The sequence below is a fragment of the Amblyomma maculatum genome, chromosome 1, assembly GCF_055883805.1.
Source record: "Amblyomma maculatum isolate TAMU_Amacu chromosome 1, ASM5588380v1, whole genome shotgun sequence".
NCBI classification, from domain to species: domain Eukaryota; kingdom Metazoa; phylum Arthropoda; class Arachnida; order Ixodida; family Ixodidae; genus Amblyomma; species Amblyomma maculatum.
The window spans coordinates 356,456,799-356,474,144 of record NC_139344.1 but is presented as its reverse complement, the minus strand read 5'-3'; the positions used below and the strand labels follow the sequence as shown (position 1 = coordinate 356,474,144).

At 47.0% G+C, this 17,346-nt stretch overlaps 1 long non-coding RNA gene across 2 annotated transcripts in view; it reads left to right on the top strand.

Annotated features, from left to right (window-relative positions):
• The first annotated feature begins 10,297 nt into the window (after positions 1-10,297).
• LOC146207890 (uncharacterized) overlaps positions 10,298-17,346 on the top strand; it is a 29,360-nt gene continuing 22,311 nt past the window's right edge. Inside the window, exon 1 of one of the 2 annotated variants that reach the window (XR_014703352.1) lies at positions 10,298-10,423. This is a non-coding gene — a long non-coding RNA (uncharacterized LOC146207890). The remainder of the gene's footprint in view (positions 10,424-17,346) is intronic. The other variant, XR_014703351.1, reaches the window with a different exon arrangement.

Genomic DNA, 17,346 nt, shown 5'->3' with positions numbered 1-17,346 from the left:
AACATCTAGGAATATGTCCGCACAGCGCTGTAGTTTATTTTAAGCCCTCCAGTAAACGCGCACGAGAGTGGTATCAGTCGTTGCCGCAACAACGTTCCGACAGTGCATGGGGTAATATTACGCAGCTGGCACTGATGTCTCCTGTACTCATTTAAGAAGGAAAGAAAGAAAGAAAGAAAGAAAGAAAGAAAGAAAGAAAGAAAGAAAGAAAGAAAGAAAGAAAGTGTCGCTGTTTGCGCGTCGTCGATGTGCATTTCTGTTAAAAAGATACTAAAAAAAGAAAACGTACAGCCAAGAGGTTGTCTTACAAGCCATGTTAATGGGGTTTGCTGAGCATCTGCAGCCTTCGCAATCCCGCTTAATGACGTGACGCGAAATCTCTTCCTCACCCTTGTCCTGCTTAGGTATTCCTGGAGTGTTCCCAAGAGTTCCGTTACAGGGCTTATAAATCAACCACTTATTTCTGTCTGTGTATTTTTAACAAACACTTTACTTTCTGTACTTATAAACGCCTTCGCTGAATGGCTCTGTGTCCTTACCTGCACTGCGGATGGTATAAACTTTATCTGTCACTCTTAATTTCTAAATTTTATTCTCTCTTTTCTGTTTTGGCACTAACTTTGATTTATTTTATTTATAGCATTTCTTTTCCTTCTTTTCCTTGATAGTTATATGAAGTGGGGAGTCCTTTTATATCGGTCTCGTTCACTAAATACAGCTTTGGACGCCAAACCCCATAATCGCGGCGGGAATATGAGTGCCTGAAAGCGACGTGTTCGCTGACTTAATTGTTTGGCCAATTCGTTTCTACGAAATTCTAAGACGTATACGTTTCTCCTTATTTTCATTGCCCTTGGGTATGGCGCCCTCTTGCCGCACTATTAGCGCAGCGCCGAACGTTCGATCGCATCCCTCGATCGCAGTAAAGATGACGGGCGTTCCGCAAACCCTCGCATATGTGCGTGAGAGCTGAATTCTGCACGTCTGTGCTATATATACGCATATATGAACACTGTGCATATATTCACCGCTCCGGCGCTCTGACCCGGGGGCGCGCCGAGCCTGGCCGAGCGTATGGTTTCTTGTCTATAGGCGGCGACCGCAAAGCGGTGATTTATACAGCGGCCTCCTCGTTTGCCGCCTCTCAATGCACTCGAACGGCGCGAAATCTAGGCCAAAACTTCGCGCCAACCAGAGAGAGAGAACGCACCTGCTTCCCAACAGCCCCTTTGCCTCGCAAAAAGAGTGCAGCACCATCGAATATGCGGAGTGAAAAAGGCTTATACGCTATAGCACAGGTCTCCTTGATGATCACTGTAGTATTGCTATAGGTATATGAACAATTTATTTATCAACTGCCCTGAGACTCAACAGATCAATAACTCCGATTTAATATACAGAGCCTTTGCAGAGTTGCCTATGCAGTTCACTATTCGAGGCCGCTTTTCGATGGAGGCGAAAAGCAAGGCGCCTGTGTGCTGTGCGATGTCAATGCGCTTAAAGAACCCCAAGGGGTCGAGATTTCCGGTTTTCTCATAGATTGATTGATTGATTGATTGATTGATTGATTGATTGATTGATTGATTGATTGCAGCTATATGGGAAATGAAAATGTGTACGCTTCCACTACGGCGTTTCTCATAGCCTGAGTTGCTTTGGGACTTTAAACCCCCAAAACCAAAACCGATATTATATATATATATATATATATATATATATATATATATTGATTGCAGCTATAGGGAAAATGAGAATGTGTACGCTTCCAAGTTTTAGCACTTTTTAAACCGGCCATACAGGGTTGGGTTTTGAATCCTCGCACCTCCTTATCGGTCGCTGATACAGCGTGGTTAAATTCTCTCAGTGCTGTACGGTATTGCAGACACGAAACGTTGTTTGCTCTCCGGGGGTTCTCCGTCCCGACCGATTACTTTACTTTACCTTGCTTCGAGTCTGCCTCTCCCAACACTTGGTTGCAGCTTTCTCTAGGCCCCACTTTGATCCACGCGCAGATTTGCCTTCCTACACTCCCGAAGCTCCTTGAGGCTGTGTCTTTGTTCTCCGTGCGGTTCATGGCTCAATCTGCAGACAGATTGCATTCCTGTCTCCCAGACGATCTCATTTACTTCTTAGATTTCTTTTTCCCATTCCCTGTCTGGATGAAAGCCGCTCTCAGCTCAAGAATAAAAAGTAAGGTGCGCGAAATGACTGAGGCGGCGGTGTTTTGCATTATCGAACTGGTCCGCGTCGAGGTCTCAACGGAGCGAGGCGCGCTTTTTGTCTCGGCGCAAGATGGCCCGATGCATGCGGCAACGCTCTTTCTTTCTTTCTTTCTTTAACGATTACTGTGCACGTAACCCATGCGCAACACGTGACCTCATTGGTAAAGTTTGACCCAAAGGCGCGTTCCGTTGCGCAGGGGAACTAATTAAGCACAACATTCTGAGAAAAGGTTGTTAAGGTTAACGCATTCCTCTCCATACGAATTCAGATCATGCGCATTGATCGTAACCTGCAGTCGACCACATGCCCCTTTCAAGTACGTGGCCTAGCGGCCCGGCGTATTTACACTAAAGTCTGCATACCCACGAAGAAAATTATTGCTAACTTTAAAAAATAGTTATGGATTTAGAGACATGACGTGAAAATGGGACATCAGGGCTCAGTAGTGGATGTAAAATTCGAAGGGAACCGCTTTCGTTACTGCGAGTCCCAGCAAGGAAGTGAATGAAAATATTTTGAATTTGAAATAATTTTGAAAGGCCGAAGTTCCTCAACTTTCGGACGAATATATGATCCTGCACTTGTCGCGAAAGATGCTGCTCTTTCCGCCTGTTTACCTTTCGTTTTGTATTGATTTCGAGTCGAGTATTGCACCTCATCTATATATATATATATATATATATATATATATATATATATATATATATATATATATATATATATATATATATATATATATATGTAGTCAGTCCATCGGGGATCGTAACAGAGAGAGGCACAAAAGGTAGCAATGGTAATTAATCGAAGTACATATGAAAAATATGACACGAGATTATACATAAGAAGATATATGCATGTATAGCAATTAAACAAGAATAAGGAGCATGTGACAATACTTTGGCGGACAAATAATACCACAAGCGAAAACACAAACGGAAGGAATAACTTCGTAGTGACGTAAGAACTCAATAATTACTGAGATATAAGTAGTTGATTTCCCACACGTGTGCTGAAGGAGTTTAACGATGGATTACTAACAATGGATGTGTTCAAGGTGTTCCATTCGCGTATTTCACGAGGAAAGTATGAATGTTTGAAAGTGTCAGTACGGAATGAAAACTCGTTTAGAGTGTGTACGTGATTATTACGTGTTAGTCGCGTAAGGACTACAACAGGCCTGCCCAAAGCATGTATTGGCCCCGCCGGGGTGGTGCAGTGGTAAGATGCCCGACTACTGTGCCGGAGTACCCGGGTTCGAACCCGACCTCGGCGGCTGCGTTTCGATGGAGGCGAAACGAAGAGGCGTCCGTGTGCTGTGCGATGTCAGCGCACGTTAAAGATCCCCAGGTGGTCGAAATTACTCCGTAGCCCTCCACTACGGCTCCTCTTTCTCTCTTTCCACTTTCACTCCCATCTTCCTCTCTTCCCTTACGGCGCGGTTGTGGTGTCCGCAGAGAACAAGTGAGACAGTTACCGCGCCTTTCCCTTCCTATAAATCAATCAATCAAAACATGTATTGCTTTTCTGGAAGGCGATAGTTACAAAGGTTGTCACCCTATCGGTATTGTCCAGCTGCCGATACTTGCAACCTCAAAAGTGCGTTAGTGACGCTTAGCGTGGATCCAAGCAGATCGATGTGCTCGGCAGGCGCACGAGGTACAATGCATTTCGCTCTCGCCTGTTTTGAAAACAAGTGTTCACGGTGAACGCATTCGCAAAATAGAAAAAAAAAACTGTTTGTTATTTGACCAAAATCTCCTTTCTGCATGGCCGCAAATAAATCCGGTCCATCCATAGCCCTGTACAGCGCCGCTATATACCTTCTAACCAGAGAATGCATTCGCCTACTGAAGAAAAAGTAGTCAAATACACTGGAACACTCCATATTTCCCTATCCCGTTGTGTCGAATGACGGTGCGGGCTGCTTTTGCTCCTTTTAACTGCCACACGTACAGCCTTTGCCAAAAGTGTATAGCCAGCTGGGGTTCTGATTAGTGGCGCTGAATCAGCATTAGCGGAGGTGTTCCCCATTAGAGAGAGGAAAAAGTATTCTTGCCACTAAGAAATTCGGAACACAGGAAATGCATTGCAAGCCGCACGAAGTGACTCAGAAGCAGACTGGTTACCAAAGTTAGAGCCCTTGGTTGCGCTCAGAGAAATTTAGTGTGACAAAGCCATATATTTCGTAGGAGTTGGTGGCTTTTACATTTTTTTCCCGCAATGTATTTGGATGTCTGTCAAAGTCTGGCCATAAAAACAAAAGAAGTGGCTCAGAAGCAGACCCCTTCCCATGTCGCTATACCGCAGCGAAGTCAAGACAGGTATGGTCTTAGTTGGCACTCGTGCCTTGGAGCCACGTGTGCTGGTGGAAGGCATTGCTTTGCGCGCCATTTTTAACAGCGTGCGTCTAGCGGCCGTGCACAAACCTCTGTTTGCAAACAGACGCTTAACTGTATAATACTAAAAAAGGTTAATTATCAGAAACATGCTGGCCAGCTTAATAATATTATCCTCCTAATTTTGAAGTGTCCTCCAACACTACGCCGAAGAAGCAGCCCGTTTACATCCAAATGGCCCTATTTCTAAATTTGGTACGCTTCTCTGAAACGTCCGGCATCCAGGATAGTAGGTCTCCGTCACCCACGCGACCTCACCTCACAAAGAAAGAAAGAAAGAAAGAAAGAAAGAAAGAAAGAAAGAAAGAAAGAAAGAAAGAAAGAAAGAAAGAAAGAAAGAAAGAAAGAAAGAAAGAAAGAAAGAAAGTTTAATCCTCTTCTCCGCCTCGGCAGGCGCGTGATGCAGCCCATTCGTTTACATGTACACGGGGCAGCCATCGACAGGATTTTACCCCAGATTATCCATAGTCTCAGATCCGCTGTCAAGAACACTCGATCATCACTGTCGGCGCTGTGCGCAGACCAGCGCGACCTTGTTAGCGGCGCTTTTTTTTTTTTTTTTTCTTCCCGGCCGACGAAACGGGTTCGCCGCTGTGGGCAGGCCCACGACAGCGCGTGCAAGGTCAATTACACCTTTTGTCGCGGTTGAACTTTCCCCGGGTGAAATGAGCTTTTCGTGCGCTTTTCACCAGTACTAGCTGGTAAAAAGGACGTCACGTATAGTTTAGTTTCACTTTCAACAATTGACACTCGCCTTTAGTGTTATTCGCTAAGTTCGACAGGCTTTAGTGAAATTCGCTGCAAAACGCACTCGACGTGAGCCCAGGGAGGCGGGTTTGATACGGACCGTGCAAGCGGCTTGAGGCGAAAAGTAGGCCGTGAACTGTGCGACGTTAGTGCACGTTAAAGAACCCCGAACGGCCGAAATTGGACCCCTCTATACTACGGCGTGCCTCATAGCCCGAGTCGCTTTGGAATGTTATGCTTTATTAACCAAACAAACCGAACTCACGGGTGCTCGCCCATGTGATCACTGTCACGCACTGTGCTTCCAGAGCGGCACTTGAAGCGCTTAATCCCATGTATACGCAAAGGCAGTGACGAACCAGAACGCTTCTCCTCTTGGAACAAGCCGGTATGTGTGAGCGTATCAGAGAAGAGGTTAGCACTATGCGTAATATATCTTCCCGCAATTTCGCCTTATATTGCCCGTGGATGCTTATGTCGTGGACGATCAGGTGCAGCTTCGCCTTGCAAAAAGGACGGCGACGAGATGAGGTGCATGCGCACTATAATCTCGTGTAGAAATGCAGAAAGTCCATTCTGAAAGACACACTCTGCCCACGCACCCACGAGCGCGCACGCACGCACGCACGCACGCACGCGCACACCCACACACACACACACACACACACACACACACACACACACACACACACACACACACACACACACACACACACACACACACACACACACACACACACACACACACACACACACACACACACACACACACACACACACACACACACACACACACACACACACACACACACACACACACACACACACACACACACAAACACACACACACACACACACACACGCACGCACGCACGCGCGCGCGCGCGCGCGCGCGCGCAGACAGACAGACAGACAGACAATGTTACGAGGGCACGATCGATGGAGGGTTGAGACATTGAAGTGCTGCGCAACAGGTCGTACAATTAATTGTTCGCTTGAAAGACTAAAGTTTTTATTTGCAGTTCTGAAGGACACTGAGCACGAAATAATATCAAAAGATAAATAACTCAAACGATTCAAAAGCAAAATTTAAAATTAAATGCGAGACTCATAAACCCTGAAGAATACTGAGCATTCGCACTTCCTCCCACAAGCCTTCACTCCAGCACGAACTCTCGCCTTTTCTTCCTTAGACCTTCCCGGCATGCACTTATGAGACATTATTAGTTGTGTGGCGAAGGTAAATAGAGTGGGCTATTTCCCTGCACACCCTATAAAGCTTTATTACATCAACGCACACAGTTTGTCTCCAATACGTTTATTGTGTTTATGCTGGCGCCGGGAAAATGTTTGCTTTCAGCAAGTATTTAATGTTATGACAGCTAACGTAGATTCGCTGGTTCGCGCATTAACATATAGATTACTGCCAAGGCGGTACGCGGAATTCCGCTCCCCAGAACTTTCTTGAACACAGGAGTGGTCACAAGCCGCGCAGTGACGTTTTCTTTATGTTTTCTTGTACACAACGAAACTTCGAGAGGGATTCTGCGCGAAAGAAAGAGACAATGCTTTAATGTATTGAGTCTACTTTTTTGCGTGTTTTATTCCTGAACTGTGAAGGCCGGATTTTACATAAGCTTCTTACCGCCCCTAATTTCAGAGCCGCGCAAATCCTCGGGTGTTTGCCGACGCGCTCTAGAGTCAGGCGGACTTCGAACCGAACGCATTGAAAGCTTGGAAAATGGATCTCATTATTATTTTTCTCGGGAGGGCGATGCTTCTGGGTGTTGAAAACTTCGTCGAATTGCAATAACCCTGTTCCATTCTGACTGTACCCGACGACCCCATGCACATCGCTGTCGATGGCCGGGCAATGTGCGGCGTCGATCAAAGGCGCAGTTGCCTATAAACTTTTGAACGAAGTAAGCTTATTACCGCGTTTCCCCTCGAAACTTTCGGTAAACTTCCCATTAATCTTGTAAGCGCTTTTGTATAATCAGCATTAAAATTTGTTACTGCCATTTTCCCGGTGTTTCCATGAATATAAGTTCTTAAATTTAGCATCCTCACCAAAAAGATTCTGCGCACCTATCAGACTCGCCCAGTACTTCCCTCTTACTTCCCAGTACTTCCCTCTTCCCTGCGCAAAAATATTATTCCATAAGCCTGTACCGACTAGCCCCATGACAAGCCCTTTACAACCAAGGCTCCGTGTTAAAAAAGCTGCATGGGTGGCTTACTCTGCGCGAAAAAAAAAAAAAAAAAAAGAACGCTATGAGTTGGGTTACGGGGACCGACGGGAACGGGAGTTACTGGAATCGCTTCTGAGGGCAAGCCCCTCTCAGCCTACCGAACCCATTTTCCACTTTCTTCATTGTGGGGACGGTTATCGGCAGGACTAACCTTTAGTTTGACACTTGCAAGTGCTCTCAACATGTACTCGCGGTAAGGCAGAACGAAGGGCCCATGCCGATGACAGCTTTTCACTCCGATTATAGCATACCGCTGATAACATTGCAGAATCAAGCACTGGATGCAAAATATAAACAAGGTTTGATCGCAATAATCGCGCAGGAGATACAAGGCGACGAAAATGTCTGTGGGCGTTTCAGCGAGGGACATATATATTGGCTGCTGCATTTGAGCCCTCACTCTCTTCCTCGCCTCAGTAATATCTCTCGGACCGTGGTAGATCCTAGCGAACAAAAACGATAATCAAAACCACATCTTTCGCTTCCGCCAGCTGCACAAAGAAATGAAACAGTTCGTATTTGTAGTCAACATGTCCTCTCCTTACCGCCAGATTTTAGACAGCCGGCAGCACCCTTTTCAATCATTTTTTATTGCTCAATAAACCGCCACCACACGAGGAAGAATTGATGCTACTTCGCGTGGTCAAGCTGGTCCTCGATGAGACTTCTGCGCGGGTGTGTGACCGATAATCACTTTCCCACTGGAGGGACGTACCGTGACGATCGGCATCGGATGTGTCGATCACTGGCCCAGTCAGCTGCACGCTAGCGCGTGCCTGCTTTGTTTTGTTCCCCCACTTTTCTGTAGATGGGGAAACGGCGCATTCAACGAGTACAGGTGGACGGGAACCACTGCCTGATGCGCGTTCCAATGGGTTAGTGACCCGAACACTGGTACGCAGCTGGTTTTCGCACAATTTGCGCGGGAAACGATTTCAGTAGGCCGTGCGCGGACTACAGCTGTGCTTGGCGGTGACTCGTGGTCTGGGTAAGATTACTAACTATAGTTTCATCAAGTGCGGGCTCTCGCCTGTAGTTCCAAATAATTTCTAAGTCTGTAGCGGCCGTCCTGGTTGTTTCGTAAATAGTTTGTAAATGAACTTTATATGCGTGCCAAGGAGAACGACCTAACCGACATATATATCTGCGACTTGTTGCACTCAAGACCGACGACATCATCATCATCATCATCATCATCATCATCATCATCATCCGGATATTAACTGATTAAATTTGCAGCCGAGAGATTACCTACGATTTGAGCTTCCAAGTTTGATAACCCGGCACGATAAAACCGATTAACCGCGACCAAAAAATTTACACACATAAAAAACATACGGGTTGCGAAGGGACCTAGCCGCGTTCCAGGTTCCTTGACGATGACCACGTCGCAGTATGTGGGGCGGTGACGACGGCATACAACGGCACATATACGTCAGCGTTGACAAGCAGACGTCACGTCGCCAGGCTTTGTATTTACCTATTTTGCCTAAATTAACGCGCGAATGAGCTGCGCGACGCATCGAGCAGAGATCCGTTCTTTCCCGTTTCCTTCAACCGTACGAAGCTTCCGTCTACATTCGCCCGAAGTGCATAAGGAGCTGCCCAAATTCAGCCCGTCGCTCCACCACAACGCGCTCAGTTTCGCGATTGCCGACGGGGTAATTTATATCCGCACACCTGAAAGCCCGCGCGTCTTATTTGTTCTTCTCTTCGCTTGTTTTCCTCCCAAATGGCTGTGCACGCGAGCTTTCGCGAGTTCAAAAACCTTGGAACATGGAGGCTGTTCAGCGATTCAGCTCGCATGTAATAGTGACCTTGAACCTTTCGGGTATGCGGCGGGAGAGGGAGAGGGTATCGCCCCTTAATGAGGCCGATCCTGTATACCTCTCCCTCCTCTCAGTGGATCACTGCCGCTCTTTGGGCTGATCTTGCAGAGTTCCTGAACGAAAACGTTGTGCGTAAATAGCGTGTATATGGCTTTAAGGGGCGTGCGGGCTTTGAGGGACGCATCTATAGGACATGGAGTTCATTTCCATCATGGGTGAATATTTAATGCGCGCTGACATTGCCTGATTATGTTTAATTTCGTTTCCCAGAAATGGCGTATAATGTCGCGCAGTTTTCATGCAGTTACGCTGGATTTTTTTAGGCTATCAACTGAAGCCGTCGGGCGTCAAATAAGGGGTTAAATTGGTTTTCTTTTTTTTTTTTTTGTTAGAACTTGCTCCGAGCATAGGTTACAAAAGAAACAGTAGAAAAGAGATGCATTTGTGCGTAGAAATAGCCCTAGCGGGTAAATAATAGCGCCAGGATTTACAAGTGAGGCTACATAAAACCATTATCACCACGAACGTACAGCACTGGTACGATGTAAACTGACGTGAAACTTCAGATAGTCACTAGTTGATATTCTGAAAACTTGATATATGCGGCTATACAATAAGATTGTTCTTCCTATGTTCTAGTTGAATTTGATTCTTTAGCCCTCCACTACTCCACTACATGGGCAACATGTGCCCACTACGTGAGAAACGAAACACAAACATGCAAAGTGAACGAATCACGACAAATAGGCATCACCGGCCGCGCTGCAGCATATAAGTGAGCTGTTTTACGTATTCTTCGCAAATAAACGTACACATGGCCTCACCTGCCCCGTGGATTTTACCATCCTGGCAGATCTCCGGCTATGGCCACCAGCTACCGGCGCCGCGACGGAGGTCCGCTCTCAGTCGATGGAGGGAACTCCGCGGGATACCCCGGGCTCTTCTTCGAGTGGCAAGCTCCGCAGCCGCCAAACAAGTGAGTTTCTGGTACAGGAACAGAGACGCTACGCGGTTCTCTTTTTTCCCTCTCGCCCTCGTCTCTTTTCCCGTTGAATGGTGGTGGTGCGAAGCGCGGCGGAAGAGGTGCCGCCCTGCCGTGAACACTTGTCGTGCAGCGTGGTGTCTACACACGCAGGCACACCAACGTGTATGTAAACGGGCCCCTCGCGCGCGCCACATAATACAGTGACGTTTGGAGGAAAAACGGAGCGTCTTCGCGCGCCGGGGACAGGGCGGAGAGAAAAAGGAAAAGTCGGTTGTTTAGCGAGGACCCGCGGCCCTGCTGTTCGTGGTTGTGCATGCACGGAGGACGTACGACGAGCAGCGGACGCGGCCTTGCTTGGTGCCCTGTAGTTTCGGAAGGTGGACGAGGTCATCTTAAAGTGCTGGGCTGCTGCTAACGCGCACGCCCAGGCGATACTACCTGCTCTAAATTAAAGCCTTAGTGAACGTAGGAGAACCACTTTCACTTCTTGTAAGAACTATATAAATAGCGAAATAGGAGGAGGGAAGGGGGGGGGGGGGGGGGTGTATGCCTTTATCAAAGCCACACGCATGACTGCAAGTATGTAAATGGAAAATATGACAGAATGTCCGCAGGAAATGTTCGCACGAACTGAGACAAAGAAAAAGATCTGTGATCCACGAGGAATCGAACCACTATATATCTCTCCGGTCCCTAGCCGTGCGCACAAACCACTACTCCACGCCGGACGCCGCGAGATACTGATCGTAAAATACTCCTTGTGTAGCGTGAGAATGATAGTAGAGATGGCAATGACGATGTAGTTAGTGATGATATGTTATGATATAGCGATCACAATGACGATGCATTCGGTGATGATGATAGTAGCGATATTGATGATGATGATGATGATGATGACAGTAGGGATGACAATGACGATTAGTGAAAACAGACCTCTAAACTGGCTTTCGCCATAAGCAGACATAAGCGCAGTCTTGTATATTTTCTTTTTTCTTTTGCTGGAGTTGGGAGGATGGATTGCATCCTGTGTAAATCGATACGATAAGTTCGTGACAGGAGACAAGGTTTGAGGTGAGCTGCTGTTGCTCCCGTTACTTGCACCGTTTACGGCTTGAATTCGCGACCGCAAAGACGCACATCACTGATTGGTGTAGACGACCAAGTACCGGGAACGATCTCATGCTTCTGACGCATTCGCTTTTCCTTAACTGCGCGAAGAAGCGAGTGCATCGATCCAGAGCGGCGCACGATATGTGTTTACAGCTTGTTCTATCATCTGCTCGTTGTGTTGAGCACAAAATGTGTCTAAACTGCACAGCCGGCATCAGGAAGACATGTGCTCTGCAATACGCGGACGTCACCGCGCAGGCTTCGCCGGCGGCCTTCAAGTTCAAGGCCCCGCGCCTCACGGAATGCCCCGCCACAAAATTACCACAATTATCTCTATTCGCGTCCCTCGGGTGGTCTGGTGGCGAGATTCGCTCTCGCTGGGCGCTCGCCTTTGTTTTCTGTAAAGCTGAGTGCGATTTCCCCCCCCCCCCCCCCCTCTCCCCTTTCATCCCTTGACTACGGCCTGTTAGCCGCCTCGCTGCGACTCAGGGCGCAAGGCAAGGCTGCGGTTCTGAATGCACTATTGTTCTGAAGTGTCCTGAGTTGGAGGTCGGCCTATTTAAGTGTTTTCCGCCTCTCACTGCCGGAAAAGTGGGTCACCATGGAGACACTGCGTGACTTAATCGCCCACTTTCGCACGCACTGGCGTGGTAGTTTAAGTGTCTCAGTGGTGTGCTTAAACGTGGCACAAGCCGTTTTAACAAAGAGAAGGAAACGGCTCACTATAATCAAGCAAAGAGTTCTGGAGTCCCAGCCATGAACCCAGCTACAGAACGCGCAAATCATTTCCTTTATGTCATGAATTTTATCTGACCATGGTTTAATTTTGTCTGCACTAGTAAAATGAATACCAGCAATTATTTCAGGCCGTGCTAGTGCTACATTCCGCTCGTTAATTTAATTTTATTATTATTATTTTTTTTTTTTTTTTCAAAACTAGCGCGTGTTTCAAAGTCAGGTTGAGTCTAGGAGGTAACTCGCTCTTATTCAGGAATAGAAATACTCCCATTAAAAAAAGATAAGAGTACGACCATGAAACCTAAACGCGAAAAATTCGGCCAGACGTTCGGTCCGTTACCGGTTAACAGCCATTGAGACGTTTGCTTTCGTTTTGTTTTTCCAGTAGTTTCTTTAAAGGCGTGTTAATACAGTACAAAGAGGTTACAACAAAACTGTGGCACGCTTAGTGGGCAGCGACTATTCCAATGTTTTCAGTTGCGTAAAGTCCTTACTCATCAATATAAACTTTAACGCTACAGTCTCATGATTTTTTTTTACAGCGCTGCTCACAAAATATTAATATACAGGTTCCGGGGTCGCAATACCAAAAAGCCGCTGCGATATGCCACATTGCATCCAATCTAAGCAAGAATATATGTCATCGTATTGGATTGCACCGCCTTCCACAGCCGAACAAAATCTATGCAACGTGAGTGGGAAATCCATCTTAATTGTGCGCTACAAAACATCCCAGAAGACTACAGCATTATTACAATGGAATAAATAATTAGCTGCGGTCTAGCTCTGGTTAAACCTGGACGGAAGCGGAAGCTTCTTCTGCCTGATACATTATTCCACTATCATGCCATATCAGTGGGGCGCTACATTATTGGGGACACTTAGGCTCATCTTTTAAGGGTATGACGCGAGAGTAAGCTACCCGCCCACATATAAACTGCCGCTTTAACCGTATGGACGTGCCTGCGTGTCGTATAGGGGTAACGAGAATGCAAAGGGTTTTGGCAGGCTGATTCTGATATCACCCTCCCATATGAAAGGATTTCAAGAAATTAACATAGCCCGAAGAAACTGGACACAGGAAGAAGACATGCAACACACAAGACGGGACGGGCGCTGTCCCGTCTTGTGTGTTGCATGTCTTCTTCCCGTCTTGTGTGTTGCATGTCTTCTTCCTGTGTCCAGTTTCTTCGCGCTGAGTTAATTTTTTGAAATCTATGAACAAACTAGCTCAGACCAAGATCCTAATTGAACACATGAAAGGATCGAGAAGCCCGAGTTAGCAGCTCCTGCTTGGGTAACGTGAATTCAAATGTAATGGCAGGCTGATTCTAATGCCACACCTCCCAAACGAAAGGAAAGGCCCGAGTTAGCGCCCTTTCAGGCATCCGCCGACACTGAGGCTGAAGGCTCGATTTGGCTGCCGTCGCACTGAAACTTCCTCTTCAAAAGTTATGTTTGTGCTCATCGTGCTCATCCGTTGCTTCGCCTGTCGATACTCCCATCTTAAAATCCGCCTTATCAGTACTCCCTCCACATTTGACCCTTTCGATATTTTGAGCGGACACTTGGTTGTAGAATGAATGATCGCACTACACCGAAAAGTGTAAGCGTGTAATTTTGCCATGACAACTACACTATAAAGGAAAACAACGCTGGCAGACGAAGGACAACAAAAAGGAGCACACACAACTGCGCATTTGTGTGTGTTCCTTTTTGTTGTCCTTCGTCTGCCAGCGCTGTTTTCCTTTATGCTCTGTCAACTCGCCCAGCAGCAATCTACACTATGTTATAGCTACAGAGCAATTAACCGAACCATTATTTCAATTTGTTCCGCAGCACCATCGCTCCGTATAGACCTTTGCATCGGGCGAGGAGGTTGTCGAAACGCCTCCTCTCTGGACTGTTGCAAACCGGTTCCGCTGCCGCCTCCACCGTGTTGACGTCAGGCGCACACAACAGCCCAGCGAGCAATATGGTGACGCCCAGGAGGCCCTCGTTGCAAAGGTCTGCATGCGTGCTGATGACTAAATATATTGCTATGTGCTTACGCACAGGAGGGTTTATTTACAGAGGGATCGATGGAAGCAGGACAACGACTACAAACTTCCATCTGACCCTCATTCTTCTTCCTTAACCGATCGTCCTACCACTCATCTTCTTCCGTCGATGTTGTGCGATGGTGCGTGATATTATGCTATGGGTACCAGGTGACAGCTATGTAATAGGTGACAGTATAGTGTTAGCGGCTTACTTATTGCGCCGGGAATCCCCGCCTGGGCGGAGGCTGTGTGAACCTTGAACCACACGTGAGCGTCCCATGAGTGCGCCTCTGGAACATGTAAACTGACAACCTCCACCTGCAGCGTGCCTCCGACGAGTCGGCGCCTCGGTGGCTAGCGCCGTGCTGTCCGTGTTTATCTTGCTTTGGTTGTGGCGCTTTCTTTTGGAATGGGCCTAGTGCGCAGCGAATACAGCGTCCATGTTTTGGTGTGAGAGAGTGCGATCACGGGACACCGAGCAGCAGTGCGCGGTGCGTCGACAATGAGAGCGGGCGCGTGAATAAATGTGCGAGAGAGTGAGCGGAAAGCGGCCGCTGGAAAACTGTGCGAACGTGCGTGTGCGGAACGAAGAAGTGTATTTGTAATCGAATGGTTAATTGTTAATACACCCATTGTTCTTTTTCGTATTTTATTTGTGTGTCCAGTCTTTCACATCTTTGGCTTTTTTTTCCTTCTCATACTAACAATTATAGAGATCTAGACATTAAATGGAGTTACCAACACCATATATAGCAAATGCGTCCATCACTCGTTTTGTATCGTATCATCTCGCCTAGCGCATGCATCACAGCAGCCAGGTTTCGGAGACGTACCTTATGAAGCGCGTTAATTGCAACGTTTGAGGTCTGTCGATTACCAACACCTCAGATATCTATGGAGCAAGAAATCTCGCAAAACTCAGCAGATTGAGGTCTCTATGACGAGACTGCGCTCCAGCTCTAGCCGCATCCACTCGCATTCAGCCGCTGAGTCGTATAGTTTGGCGCTTCCTCCCGAATTGAGCATTTTGTGGTGGAAAGGAATCAGTAGACTACTTCTTGCCTCGTTCGCCATGTAGAGAAGACTGTTGTTGGAGGAACCCTTTCATCCGCCTTAGATTGAGCAGTCCTCCTTTACTCTCTACTGGCACCGCTATACCTGGGTACATCCGCCGGTCTGTTTGTTCCGTCCTTCAAAATTTCTTACTGGAACCGCATCGACTTTGTTAAATTTTCCTATATTATACTTAACTGCAGACACCAAGGATTCCAAGGTAAAGAAAGCGTAGCAGGGGGCGGCAGAAAATTAGATGCGTGGATGATGGTCAAGAAATTCGCAGGGGTCAAGTGGATGCAGCTAGCACAGCACTTGGTTAATTGGAGGAAAATTGGAGAGGTATTCACTATGCAGTGGGTATAGTCCGGCTGATGATGATGATAATGATGATGATGCAGAGCCCTAAGTGTTGCTCCCACCTGTGCCTTACGACCTTGTTTCTTTCTTCGTGTTTTGCCGTTTTTACTTTCTCTTCCCATCCTATTACCAAACTCTCCTTCTGCCTCTTGATTCTTGGCCGATCCAACAGTGCACGTATGTATAATGGAAACAAACAAACTAACAAAAAAAAGTGATGATTCGACGCTGCCGAAGCCGAATATCAAGTAGCTCTAAGTTTTTTAGTAATTTGGGAAGACGCGAGGGTTGTATGGTTGAGTAAATTATTTACATAATGACGATTTTTACACATGATGTACTAAAGAATTTAACCAAATCGGCCGAAATCAAATTTGGAGGTGGTTCGGGCCAAATTTAGCGGTCACTATTGTGTTCACCATAGTTGAATTAGGCACAACATCAATTCTGATCCAAATCGGTCAAGACTAAATTTTGGGTATGGCCCGGGTCACCTTTGGGTGTAACCCAGGCCAAAATTGGAGGTCGTCATCGGGTTCGGTATAGTCGAATTAGGCTGGGCATCGATTTTGTTGTACCCGGGCCAGATTTGGGGGTGATCCAGGTCAAATTTGGAGATCGCTATTCTGTTTGCCATAAAGGAATACATTTTTTTACACATGACGTTGCGCCCATGAATGCACCTCGGCCATAGCGATGGCGCATGTGACAGACTGCATTCCTTCCTTAGAGGTCAAATCCCGGCTTCATTTGACCTTTGAGAACAGTAGCAGGAGAGCGGATGCTCTAAATAAACTTTCAACCAAATTTAGAACGTCTGATGGCGAAGAAGTAAGTGTGTAATGTTATTCAGAGCATAGCTCCCGCCATTATATTTAGTAGTAGGATAAACCGAGTTAATTTTTCACTCACGGTGGGAGGTTTAAACCTCTCCACATGCAAGCGAAAACGATGTCTGCCGCGGCAATGCAAAAGCCTGTTTTCAACTGTCGAGGCGGCTCGGGCGGCGAGAGCGACGCAGTTCCAACCGACAGGTTGGAAAATTTTCGCTTTGTCGCTGCCGCTCGCCGCCGAGTTCGCTCAATCGCTTGCATGTGAACCAGCCTTTAGACGTGCCCAGAGTAACAACCGTGCGCATCACGAGAAAATAAATTTTGTGAGTGACAATGATATTGTTTCTAGGGATACGTTTGAAGAATGTAGATAAAATTTTCAAACCAAGTTTGTACATTTGCGTGCGTTCCAGACCGTGAAGTAAAGCCTACAACATAGCTATATTCGGCTTCCATTTGCGTTACAGACACTGGGTTTAATTAGACGCATTGCTCCAAAAATGGGCGGCGCTCGCTCAGATGTTGCGAGACAGTTGGTGAGGGCAGTTGTGCAACCGCGCCTTGTTTATCAAGCCCAAGTTCAGCATTTGACAAGGGCCCAATGGGATCGACTTGAGGCTATAAATCGAGAGGCAATGAGGGTCATCACCTGCCTCCCTCGCATTACACCAGTCGTGGCGCTCCAAGAAAATGCACAACTAAACACAATAGATGAACTGGTGCAGCAACGACGTGATGCGCGCAAGCTTAAGGCCACACTCTCTCACGCAACGTGCGC